The following is a 13,548-nucleotide window of genomic DNA, read 5'->3' on the forward strand; positions in this document are numbered from 1 at the left end:
AAAACACGCACACCATACACATGCAAGTATGGGGTAAGTATCCATAATAAAACACATAAGATAATAAACCATCCATCTAATCATCAGTAATAACTGAAAATAGTATAACGATCATCATGTATGCATGAAATGTAAAATCTAAATGATCTCATCATGTAACCATTGAATCCATAACATAATGTCTGATAGTGTCAAAACAATACCACTAATCCATCAACATAAAACTAGTCTATCATAGTTTGATAATAATAATAATGTCCAGAAAAGATGTGAATGAGGGTAGGCACTACACATATTTAAATTTTCATTAGGATTTCTATGATTTGCTTTTTTGTTATTTGTCCTAGTTTGAGGGCCCTTTTTTTATAACCCTTATCTCCTTGAGAGTCCTATGTTCTTTGTTAGACCTTATTACTAAAGTACCTTGTAATGTGACATTGATTTTGGATTTATGCCTAGACTTGTGTATTGTTGAGTTGGATCCTATGGGGTATTTGATGGAATATTGTGAGATGTTTGAAATTTAATAAAAATGAATTTGGTTAATTTTGAGATGCACGTGTAGAATAAGATATGTTCCTTGTTATAGTAGTTCAAATAGGTGAAGGACATAAGTCTCTCATTTGGCTACATATTTCATTCATAGGAGAATAAATTTACCAATTTGTGGTATTTTATGAGATTGGATTATATACATTGCATTAGGCTTGTTATTTATATTACCATGTATAAAGAACATCAAGCATTGAAATAAATACTTAATGATTAAAAGGAAGTAGGGCTCATAATTCAATATTATTACAAAAAGTATATTTGTAGCAAGCATAAGAAAAATTAATTGTCTATTCATTGTCTAGGGAGAATTTTCTACTTTTTCTAGTACACTAGATCTCTAGATGTCATGAAGTGGGTACTTCTTTTAGAGTGACTACCACTAACCACCTTTTTATGTGACATTTTTTATGGTTGATGAATCTATTTTATTTCTTAATGATTTTTTCATGTTGTGTATGAGCTATCCTTGTATTTTATGAATTTTCTTATGCCTAGACTAGTCAGCTTACTTTCTTTTTCTATATGTTTTGTGCAATGATGACACTTGTTTTACATTATTAACATGGCTTTGTTAGAAGATTTTTACCAAAGATCATCTTAAATTTATTCATTCTTTGAATCTTCTAAAGAATGGGCTTCTATAAAGGACTTCCAAAATATTCAATAGAATACCACCACATAGGATTAGAAAAGACTATTGGATTCATTTAGTTAAGAGATTTTTCTACAACAATGATTAGAGAGTAAAAATGAAATGACTTGTTAAGTTTAGCATTACCTCAATTTTTAATATCTTTGTATTTCTCAATCTCTTTTTGACCCCTTTTTGGCTGATTCACACACTTCACACATCAATATAACACTTTCTTTTCTTGATCTTCACATTGTAGTTCTTCTCAGTTCTCCTTTTGACTATCACTTTCTTCATCAAATCGATTAGCAAGAATGAAAACTAAGTGCATCATTTAAATAGAAATCATTTTCCATTCCTCTAGAACCTTCTAGGTTTATTTTCTTAATAATAATCTCTAGATCTTCATCAAGTTCATGCTCATTGAATCTAGATTCTTAGATAATATACTTCCACCTTGAAATTTGTGCACCATTTCCAATTTTTAAATCTCCTCCATAAGATCTTCTTTAATTTCTCTAGTAATTGATCGCATAACTAACTTCATCCTTATATTCAAAACTTCTCAAACAATCCTAATTTTCATCAAATGTCATCCTCATACCAAATTATTTCCTAAACTATTTTCCTTTTCATATTTGGTTAACATTACATCTTTCTTAGTCAACACTACATTTGATTAATACTATAATTTCTTGGTTGAAAGTACACTTTATTTATTTATTGTAGAGGTTCTCAATGAAAACTATAGTAGCTTAGTTAATATTGTGGTTCTTTGTTCATCAACCAAATTATCTTATTTATACATGATCTCAATATTTAATCAAATCATGTAAAATAATCAAATCAACATTATACTATTAGAGTCTAACTCATTTTAGTGACCATTGAATACCATAGACTTATCAACTCTTACATAATCATACTTTGTTCAAATCCTCTTTATCAATCAAATGATATGGAACTCTACTAAACTAGCATAATGTTTAACCAACTAAGGCTTGACATTAATGGCAACATAACAATTGATATGACTCTTTCACATACATTAACAACATTATCAATTGGCTCTAACAATCTCCCCTTTTGGAATTGATGCAAACATACAAACACATAAGACATTACATTACATTATCAAATAATAGACATCAAATGCCAACACATCTCTTCATCTCTCTGACTTTATTCAAGTTTTTTACAATAGCAATCTTAGGAACAAAGAAAGAGAATGGTGAGAGCTCTAAAAAATGGGAATCTAGTGGGCAAGAATTTAGCGATAGGGACTGACCTTCATGATGCAAGGAATTTGGAAGGAGGGAGCTTAGAAGGGGTTGCATGGAGAATAGAGATGGTTTTTAATGGGGGCTTAGAGTAGGAAGAAGAAAAAGTTTTTTTGGGTTTCTATTCTAGAATATGTGGGGTCATTGACTATATACTTTTTGATCCTCTAACTAAGAGTTTTGTCTAGACTAGGGACTCACTACAAGAGGGAAATATCTTGGTGGATGTGGGAAAGGATGTAAAAGGATCACATGCAGAGGAGTAGAAGAAGGAGGATTTTGAAGTAGGTGAACAAAAGTGGTCATCTTTCTTTGGAAGAAAGTTTGGAGGAAAGTCTTCTTTTCCACTTGTTACTTCAAAATCCTATTTGGAAAAAGGAAAGTTTCAGATCTTTATCCCAGATTTGATTGTTGAGTATTCTATTTTGACCATGGAGTTTACCCTAGTTGGAAAATTATGGGGCTCACCCAAATATAGATGCTCTTATAAATATGGTTAAAAGGAAATGGGCTATTCATGGTCAAGTGGATATTATGTTAATGATGAATTGGTTCTTTTCCTTTGTTTTTACCTATAAGAAAGATTTAAATATGGTTATATGTGGTGGTCTCTGGTTATTTGGCAACATCACTTTAACAATTAAAAAGTGGGAACCCAATATGGATCTTTATGGTTCCTTTTTCCTTACTACTTTGGTTTGGGTTAGACTACTAGGTCTCCGGCTTGAGTTTTGGCATGAAGACATTTTTAAAGGGATAACTAGTTCATTTGGAGAACTCATAGCTATTGATAATGTGACGACTTCTAGTTCTAAACTTCATACTCTATGTGAAAGTTTCTCATTTGAAAAACCTTCCCTAGAAGGTGGAATTAAATTCAATACTTGGAAAATTGATGCAAGAGATAGTCTTTGAAGATATCTCAAATGCATGTTTTATCTATAAAAAATAGGGTCATTGGTAAAAAAAAATTTCCTATGGAAATTTAAAATAAATCAAAGATGGTGAATGTGGAAAAAAAAAGGTGGAATTTTTTTTAAAAAAAGGGTTTGGAAACCTAAATCTATCCCTATTAAAGTGGTTGAAATGAAAGTAGACAAAGGTAATCAAAATAAGGAGATGCTGGTGGAAGAAGAGGAACTTCCCAAAACCATGAGGATATTAGGCTCAAGGAGAAAGAGGATTATGGAAATCCAATGAACCAAATGGTTATCTATAAAAAAATATTTTGGATTGGAAGAATTTGAAGATTTAGAGGCTAAGGAAGGTGAAATTCTTGAGGAGAGAAGTTGCCAACTCAATGAGATAGATATATTAGAGGAATTATAGAATGAATAATCTTAGACCCTATTGAGTCCTCTATGTCAACATTTTTTCTTATTGAAAGTGTATTAGATTCTAAATGCTTGGATCTAATAATTGATAAGAAAGAACCTAAATAGAAACATTGTTAAGTAAAGAAAATAGAGAAAAAACCTAACCCTATTCCTATAAGAGTTGAGACCCATTGGAGTAAAATGGAAATTGGTTCTTTTATATTGAAAGTGAATGTTGGAACCCTAGAGAAACTTGGTAGAAAAACTACTACAAAGACTAGAGAAAGTGAAAACCTACAAAATATTTTTGATGCGAAATATGCAACTATTTTGGATTTTACCCTTAAAAAGTTATAATGAAAGTTATCACCTAGTATATTAGGGGGATTAATAGTATTCATAAACTTGATATTGTTTGAAACTTTTTAAGAGAGCACAAACCTATTATTTTGGTGCTTCAAGAAACTAAAATGGATAAAGAAAAAGTTGAACAGTTGAAATATTTTAATAATGTTGAAGGGAATTAATTCTACCTTTCTTTGTCTTATTCCAAAGAAGAGTAGAGCTGATTCACTAGATCAACTCAAACCTATTAGTCTTTTGAACCTTCTTCTTGATTTTATTTCTAAGCAATAATATGGTTTTGTTCTTGGTAGAAAAATCCTTAACTCTATTATTTTAGTTCATGAAAATATTCATTCTTTATCTCTTTCTAACAATTGGGGTTTTATTATGAAAGTTGATATAGTTAAAGCTTATGATAGAGTTGAATGGATTTTTCTTCATAAAATTTTACTTTCCTTTAGCTTTAGTAACAAGGAGATTAAGCTAATTATGTAGATGGTTTCTACCACTTTTTTTTCTATGTCAGTCAATGGGAGATCCTCAAAATTTTTAAAACCTTCTAGGGGGTTGAGGCAGGGTGATCCTTTATCTCTGATTCTCTTTACTATTATGGCTGATTGTTTGGGCAGATATATTTGGAAGTTGGTTTCAAAAGGGGAATTTCAAGGTCTGAGATCTTTTTCTCATCCTCTTATTTATTCTCATGAACAATTTGTGGAAAATACCATTTTTTTAGGTAAAGCTAATGCTAGGGAGGCTAGAAAACTTTAAAAAGCTCTTAATCTTTATTCTTCTACTTTTGGGTAGCTGATTAATTGGAATACAAGCTCTTTATTTTTTATTAACACTCCCAACTTCAGAAAGAAGAAGATTTCTAATATTCTTGGTTATTCTATAGGATCTCTATGGTACACTTATCTTTGTCTTCCCTTGGGGCTTAGTCCTTCAAATATTTTTTGGGAGGATCTTGTTAATAAATTCAATAAGAAACTTGTGGGGTGGAAAGGTAATTTTCTGATTCAAGTTGGTAAAGTTACTTTTCTCAAAGCTTGTCTTCAAAGTATTCCTACTTATGCTTTGAGACTCTTTAGGATCCTAGCTAAATTTTTTGATACTATTGATAAAATTCAAAGGAATTTTTTATGGACTAGAACCAAGGAAAAGATGAGAATTGACTTGATTTCTTGGGATAAGATTTGTAAACCCAAAGTGGAAGGTGGATTGGATATTAAATCTATTAGAAGTATGAATAAGGATTTATTAGCAAAACAAGGATGGAGATTTTATCATGACAATAAGGAATAGAGTTACATTTGGAAACATAAGTACCTTTATGAGGTTCTAATTCTCTATCCTACCCTAATATACCTTCATCTTCTACTATTTGGAATGCGGTCCAAGGAGCTAAACATATTTTGAATAAAGGATGTAAATGGAAAATTGGTAATGGTAGTAAAATCAAATTTTGGGATGATGAGTGACTCTTAGACCATCCTTTGATTAAGAATTTTGAGGACATGACTTTTATAGAAATATGACAATAGACATTTGGTGATTTTGTGGAAAATTACTAGATTAACAATGAATGGGTTAATATTGTTGAGATCAATCATGGTTTTTCCAACATCCAGTTGGCTATGAATTCTTATAGGCTTTATCCACAAAAGGAGGATATTATGGTTTGGGGGATTGAACCTAGAGGATGTTTCAAGGTTTCTTTTGTATTTAGATCTAAGGATAAGGAAGTTTCTCTACTATGGGATAAAGCTTGGATCAAAGGTCTTATTCCTAAAATCAATATCTTTTTTTAGACAATTCTCCAAAATAAAATGTTAACTCTAGATAATCTACGAAAAAGAGGGGTATATTTGGTTAATAGAAGTTACTTTTGCAAGTTGGATTTATAAGATAGGAGTAACCTCTTTTTAAATTGTAGGTTTAACTATAGTGTTTGGATTTATTTTCTTCACTATTAGAATATCACTTGGCTTCAACATAATAACACTGATCAATATTTTTAGAGTTGGATATGTCCTTCAAAGGATGTTGATATTGGTTTTCTCTAGAAGATATCTCTTCTCCATCTCTAGTGGGGTATCTAGAAAGAGAGGAACAATAATATTTAGAAATAAGGAAACTCTTGATTGGGTTTTGGGTCAAAATATTATCAAAGCTATCAAAGAGAATTTGAAATCTTAGAGAAAAATGTTTGATGAAACCCAAATAAGTAATCCTATGAATGGTAAAGGTACAAAAATTAAACAGGATGATCATAGATAGTATGTGAGTTGGAGATCTCCACCTCTTGGATGGGTTAAAGGTAATTTTGATGGTTCAACTAATAGGAATCCTGGAAAAGCAATGTGTGGTGGTGTCTTGAGAGATCACTACAATAGAGTTATGGATGCTATTACTATCCTCATAGGCCAGTCAACTAGTCATAAAATTGATGCTATAGCTTATTTTTACACGATGATGATAGCTGTGGAATTTGGTTTTCAAAATTTATGGTTAGAAGGAGATTCCCTTAATATTGGCAATATGTTGAATAATAAGAGTCCAATAACTTGGAGTATTGAGGGAAGTATAATGGAAATAAAAGACCTTATAAAAAACTTTGATAATATTTTTATTTCTCATATTTTTTGTGAAAGTAAAAAAGTCATTGACTAGATTTCCAATCAAGGAATCTATAAGGAAACTAAGATGAGTTGACAACATGACCTAAGCAAGAATGCAAGTTGATGGAAATTTTTAATTATAAAAAGAAACATGCTATCGAAGGAAAGATCACTTAAGATTGAGGAATTTATGATGACAAGTGATGGGTTCATGGAAAATTATTTGTGTATCCAAGGAGGTACCATGGTGCATTTATGGATGTACGTGGCCTATATGCAGGGTTATAAGTTTCTTTGAAATAAAATACACTTTGTTTTTCTTTTTGGTTACCATTTCTCAGATTAGTTACAAGAGTAGAGCCAAATGCAAGATTGGAGGGGAACCTAGAAAGCAAGAGTCGAATAATTGCAAGGAATGGAAGGAAAATATAGATGTTTGGGATATTCTACAAAAAGGGAAAGTTACAACATACATTGAAAAACTTCATGGGTATAAGCCCCACATTATAGAGCATTTTTCAAGAACTGGATTGATGATAGGGTTACGATGCATGGGTTACTGTGAAACTATCTGAGGATTTTATTATAGAGATTATAGGTCTTCCTACAAAGGGATTTAACTTCAGTAAGGAGACCAACATTTTTAATGTTTCCTTCAAGAAATTCCAGAAAAGTGATGAAGAGGAGAAAAAAATCAAGAAGAGTGGTGACTTCTACAACTTGATCAAGTATACAACTAAACAACACTTCATCATACCAATCACTCATTTGATGTTTATTATTCCATCTATCTCTCTTTAGTATTCTCCCCCTTAAAATATCATCTTCATACAAATTCTCTCTCCCTAACTTTCTCATCTCCTTTTTTGACTTAACATTATGCCCATATAGATTCTCTCCCATTTTTTTTTATCTCCCTCTTTAATAACAATGCCAAAGGAAAGTACAAGTTTCAATTAGAAACCTGTAAAACCTTATACTAATACTTTGTACATTGCATGTACCAATTTCATATGCTTCATTACAATCACTTTTATAACTTTAGGAAATAGTTCCTAAATAGTGAACTCTTGTATCAACTCCATCAAGATATTCTAATAATCTATAAATTGATGCAACATGCATCATCTCTTAGTGAATCTTAGATAGGGGAATGACCCCTAACTTACCTCTTAGATACTCAAAAGAATCCCTATGAAATGTCTTTGTGAATATATCTATAAATTATGTTAGCCGAAAATGATAATGTAACTAGTAATGCTATGAATTTATGTGAAAGAATCATATCAGTTGTTATATTGTCATTGATGTCAAAGTCTTAGTTGGCTAGATATTATGCTAACATAGTCAAGTACCATATCATTTGATTGATGAAGCGGATTGAAGAAAGTGTGATGAAGACATAAATTATTAGTATGATATTCAATTGGTACTTAAATGAGTTGGACACTAATAATCTAATATTGGCTTGGTTGTTTACAATCATATATTATTACAATTTATTGAAGAACAAAAGCTTAACCAAGTGGAAATGTTTATAAAGGGAGACTATATTCACCAAGTGACTACAATGTTTCCTAACTGATTGACAAAGTAAAAGAGATAAATAGTATTTCCTAAGTGATTCTAGTCTGAACCGATTTCTATATTAGCTAAGTAAATATTATGTTTATCAAGTAACAACTAGATGAATAGGTTTGGAGAATTGGAATTTAAGGCCAAATTTTGATAGAAATTTGGAAAGTTTGAAATGGTCTAAGGAATGATTCAATATTTTTAAAAAAATCAATAGCTAAGAAAATCCAACAAGGATCTAATGGTGGAGATTAGAAAAGGATAGGATAAGCACAAAGTTTTTTGAAAGTTGTATTGTCTGCATGTCTAGATTCATTGTATGTATTTTTGAATCTAGCAATTCGGTATGAACCTAAGATTGATGATTTTGATTAAGCAGTAATAGATTGATGAGTATGGAAGATTCAAGAACTCTATTCTATTAAGATTATAGTCTCTTTTAGATTGAAGGTTTAGAGTATTGTCTTAATATTAATGTACTTACATGTAATTGTGAAATAATATAAACATACATACATACATACATACATACATACATACATACATACATACATACATACATATATATATATATATATATATATATGTATAGATATATATATATATATATACATATATATATATACATATATATACATATATATATATACATATATATATATATACATATATATATATATATATATACATATATATATATATGTATATGTATATGTATATATATATGTATATATACATACATACATATATATATATATACATACATATATATATATACATATAGATACATACATACATACATACATACATACATATATATCTATAAGATTAATATTGGTAACTAGGATGGTTATTGAATGTGTTTATTGCAAGTCACCCTCTAGCAATTATTAGTTATAAAGAGTCAAGTCACGTAGGGCCATTACTCCCTATGGCATATGCCATAGGAGAGTCATGTCCCTCCATGGAAATTGACTTCCATCATGGGTATTGATATAACTTTGATGACTATTGTAGATGAAAATTAGTAACCAAGGCATTCTCGACTACCAACAGTCACTTAAAGAAATTGATTATGCAATTGAATCATAGCATACATTATTAGTATAAATTAATATTTATATATTTATATGTGACAGTCATCCAAATATCAATACTGATATATAAGAGTTATGATTTCCTCTATGATGATCTAAATATATATTTTAACATGGTATCAAAGCCTGACTAGAGGAAAATCATTGGAAACAAATTGAAATAAGGTGCTCTTTTATTATATCAGTTAGGGTAAATTAAAGGTATAATGGTGAATGAGATCAAAGTAGAAGATAGACTAGAAGGGGTTGGAAACTTCTCTTCATGGAAAATATGAATTATAGCCTTACTTGAAGAACTTAAATTATAAATCTTCATACAAAAAATCTAAAGATGCCTAAAGAAGAACCTAAAAGAACAACTTGGAATAGACAAAATAGAAAGACCAAGAAGATTATAATTGATGCCATAGAGATCATATTCTTCTTTCAATACCTAGATTGAAAATAACTTATGAAGTATTTAAAAAAATAAAAGATACATTTGAAATAAAAAAATGTAAGCATAATACTTGCATTAAAGAAAAAACTCATGAACATGAAAAAAGAAAAGGAGAGACAATACAACTTTCTTCTTAAGAATCTTTGAAATAAAGGATCAATCTTCCATCATTCAAAACAATGCAGATGACTCTGAACTTTCTCTAATTGATCTAAGAGGACTATCTATATCATGTTAATAATTTATACAATGTGTAAGTCACCCTACACTTCCAAAATTTGATCAACTAAAGAAAAAATGCACTCAAGAGGAGTCACAACTAATATCAAGAGGAATCTACAAAAATAAGGAAGGAGAGATCCAAGCACTACATATGAACTCAAGAAATAAAGGAAAGAAGAGGAAGTTCAAACCAAAGAGAGGAACTAGTTCTCATAATCACAAGGAAAGAGATCTATCCAAAGTACAGTGTATCAATGTGATAAGTTTGGTCACATTCAAATATTTTTTTCTAGAAAGGAAGGAAGATCAAGCTACCCTAGCTAAATCTCGTGAAGTGGAAAATCCTCTATTCTATTTAGCCTTGTCAAGTGAATTAAATACAAGTAATAATACTTGGATAATAGATAGAGGAGCTTGAAGACATACAAATAGATTTAGAAATTAGTATGAAACATTTAAAGAGTATTGCACAAAAGAAGTCACAATTGGAGATGATTCTACTCACCTAATAAAAGGAATTGAGACTTGCTCCTTACAAATAAAAATAGGAGAAAATCTTCAATTAAAAGATGTGTTATTTTTACCAGGGATGAAAAGAAATCTAATCTCCATTTCAACTCTAGTTGATCAAGGATATTGTGTCACCTTTAATTAGGATAAAGTGTTATTATGGCCTAAAAACTCCAACATAAAGAATGCAATTACTATAGGATCAAGAGATGAAAGCCTGTACAAATTAAGTACTAAAACAAATCAACAAGCTCTAAATCATGAAGTCCATAATCAATTAAACTTTGGCATAGAAGATTAGGGAACCTTGGTTTTGGTTCCCTTCCTACCATAGTAAAAATCACTACAAGTATACCCAATCTAAAAGTTGGTCACACTAGTATTTGTAAAGGGTGCGTCTTAGGAAAAAATAAAAAAGGGATATTTTATATTAAGTAAACACAAGCATAAAATTGTACTAGAACTTGTGCACATTGATTTGAGTGGACACATGTCAACACCCTCTCTAGGAGGATTTTTGTACTATGTAAATTTCTTAATGATTACTCTAGAAAAACATGGATATACTTTCTAAAAATTAAAGAATCTAATGAAGTTTTACAAAAATTCAAAGAATTTAAAGCTCTAGTGGAAAATCATTCTAGAAAGAAAAATAAAAAAAATTAAGATTAGATAATGGAGGTGAATACACATTTAGCATCTTCAAAGAATTTTTTATTTATATTGGGATTAAGAGGGAAACTACAATACCTTATAATACTCAACAAAATGGGGTTGTGAAAAGAAAAAATTGAACTATTATAGAAGCAAAAAAAGTCATGATTCATGACCAAGATCTCCCTATGTCTTTTTAGGCCTAAGTAGCAAGTACAATAGTATACATATAAAATAGAAGTCCTCATGCAACATTAGAAAATGTAACTCCTGAAGAAGCCTTCATAAGGATTAAACTAGATCTTAGTCATTAGAAAAAAATTGGTTATCTAATCTACATTCACATTCCCAAAGAGAAAAGGTCTAGATTAGAACCTTTTGGAAAGAAAGGCATATTGGTTGGCTATAGTGAAACAACTAAGGGATACATAGTATATATTCCAAGATAAAAGTATGTTAAAATTAGGAGGGATGTTCAGTTTGACTAAAAATATCACCTTCAAAACATCCTTAAACAAAGAAGATGGGGAAATTGAGAATTAGAGGGAGTTCATCATAAAAGATAATCATGATATTAAGAATCATAAGGAGAACACTATAGAAGATACTTCAAATCTAAGGGAGAGGATTTTAGAAGAGTGAGACACATATGCATCTAATGCTAAAAACAATGAAATTTTAAATCACAAGAAAAGACCAATATGGGCTACGAAAATGATTGAAGAGAAAAATGTAGAACCAGATGAGATTGCTAGTGAAAATAAGAAAACAAGAAATAAAAATGCTATGTTGCCTTAATAAAAAAACTTATAAAAATAGAACCAACTAATGTTGAAGAGGCTTTAAAATTTAAAGCATAGAAATATGCAATGGTAGAAGAATATCAATCCATTCTAAAAAATGATGTCTAGGATATTTTTCCCAGGCCTAAATATAAATAATTTGTATCTTCAAAATGGTTGTTTGAAACCAAGTATACACCTGATGGAAGCATTAAAAAACACAAGGCTAGATTTTTAGCAAGAGGTTTTATCAAAAGATTGGAATTGAATATGAAGAAACATTTGCTCTAGTTGCATGCTACACCTTAGTAAGAATGATAACTTCTATTGTTGTATCCAAAGGATGGAAAATACATCAAATGGATGCAAAGACAACTTTTCTAAATGACATCATTGAACAAGAAGTATATATAGAACGACCTGAAGGATTAACTACACATGACAAAATGTGTTATATATGCAAACTAAAGAAATATCTTTATGGCCTTAAACAAGCTCATAAGGCTTGGTATGAGAGGATAGAAAAATATCTCTGCAAGTTAGGATACTTTAAAATAAAGTTGATCCTAACATACTTCAAAATATCTAATGATGACATTTTAATTCTTGTTATTTATGTTTAAGATTTATTGATAATAGGTGTAGACCACCTTATAGCCAAATGAGAACAAGATGGCATAGCTTAATTTGACATGAAGGATCTTGGATTTCTATATTATTTTTTGGGTTTAGAAGTGAGGCAAAAAGAGAAATATATTTTCCTAAACCAAGGAAAATACACTACTGATATATTGTCTAGATTCAGGATGATGGATTGTAAGCCTCTTTCAACTCAAATGGAAACTAAACTTAATAAGGTTTAAAGTGAAGCAACAAATTCAAACTTGTAGGCCCTACTCACTACCATCAAATTTTTGGATCTCTTATGTACCTAGTAAATACATGACTAGATATATCCTATCATACAAATGTGTTAACTCATTTCATGTGTGAACCTAAGAAGATTCATCTAATGGATTCTAATAATATTTTAAGATATCTACGAAGAATGATTGGACTCAGATAGAAGTACACAAATATAGAGTTAAAACTTCAAGGGTATTCTAATTCAGACTAGACAGATAGATCCATTGATTGTAAGAGTACTACAGGATGTTGTTTTAATCTTGGGTCAGCTATGATATCTTGGTTCAGTATAAAATAGTCAACAATTTCTCAGAGCTCCACTAAAGCTAAATATATGGTTGCCTCTATGGGAGCACATGAAGCAATATGGCTAAGGAAAATTTTATTTGGACTATTTTGAAAACCACTAAAGTCCACCATAATCTAATGTGACAATCAAAGCTGCATTAAACTATTAGTTAACCCAATTTTCCACAACAAGTCTAAGTACATAGAAATTCCTTACTATTATGTAAGGGACATGGTGGAAAGAGATGTTATCAAATTGATCTACATTAGCACCAAAGAACAAAATGTAGACATTTTCACTAAGCCCCTTGCAAAGTTGAAAATTGA

This window comes from Cupressus sempervirens, chromosome 1 (assembly GCF_028749045.1).
Source record: "Cupressus sempervirens isolate cs-2001-9-10 chromosome 1, ASM2874904v1, whole genome shotgun sequence".
Lineage (NCBI taxonomy): Eukaryota > Viridiplantae > Streptophyta > Pinopsida > Cupressales > Cupressaceae > Cupressus > Cupressus sempervirens.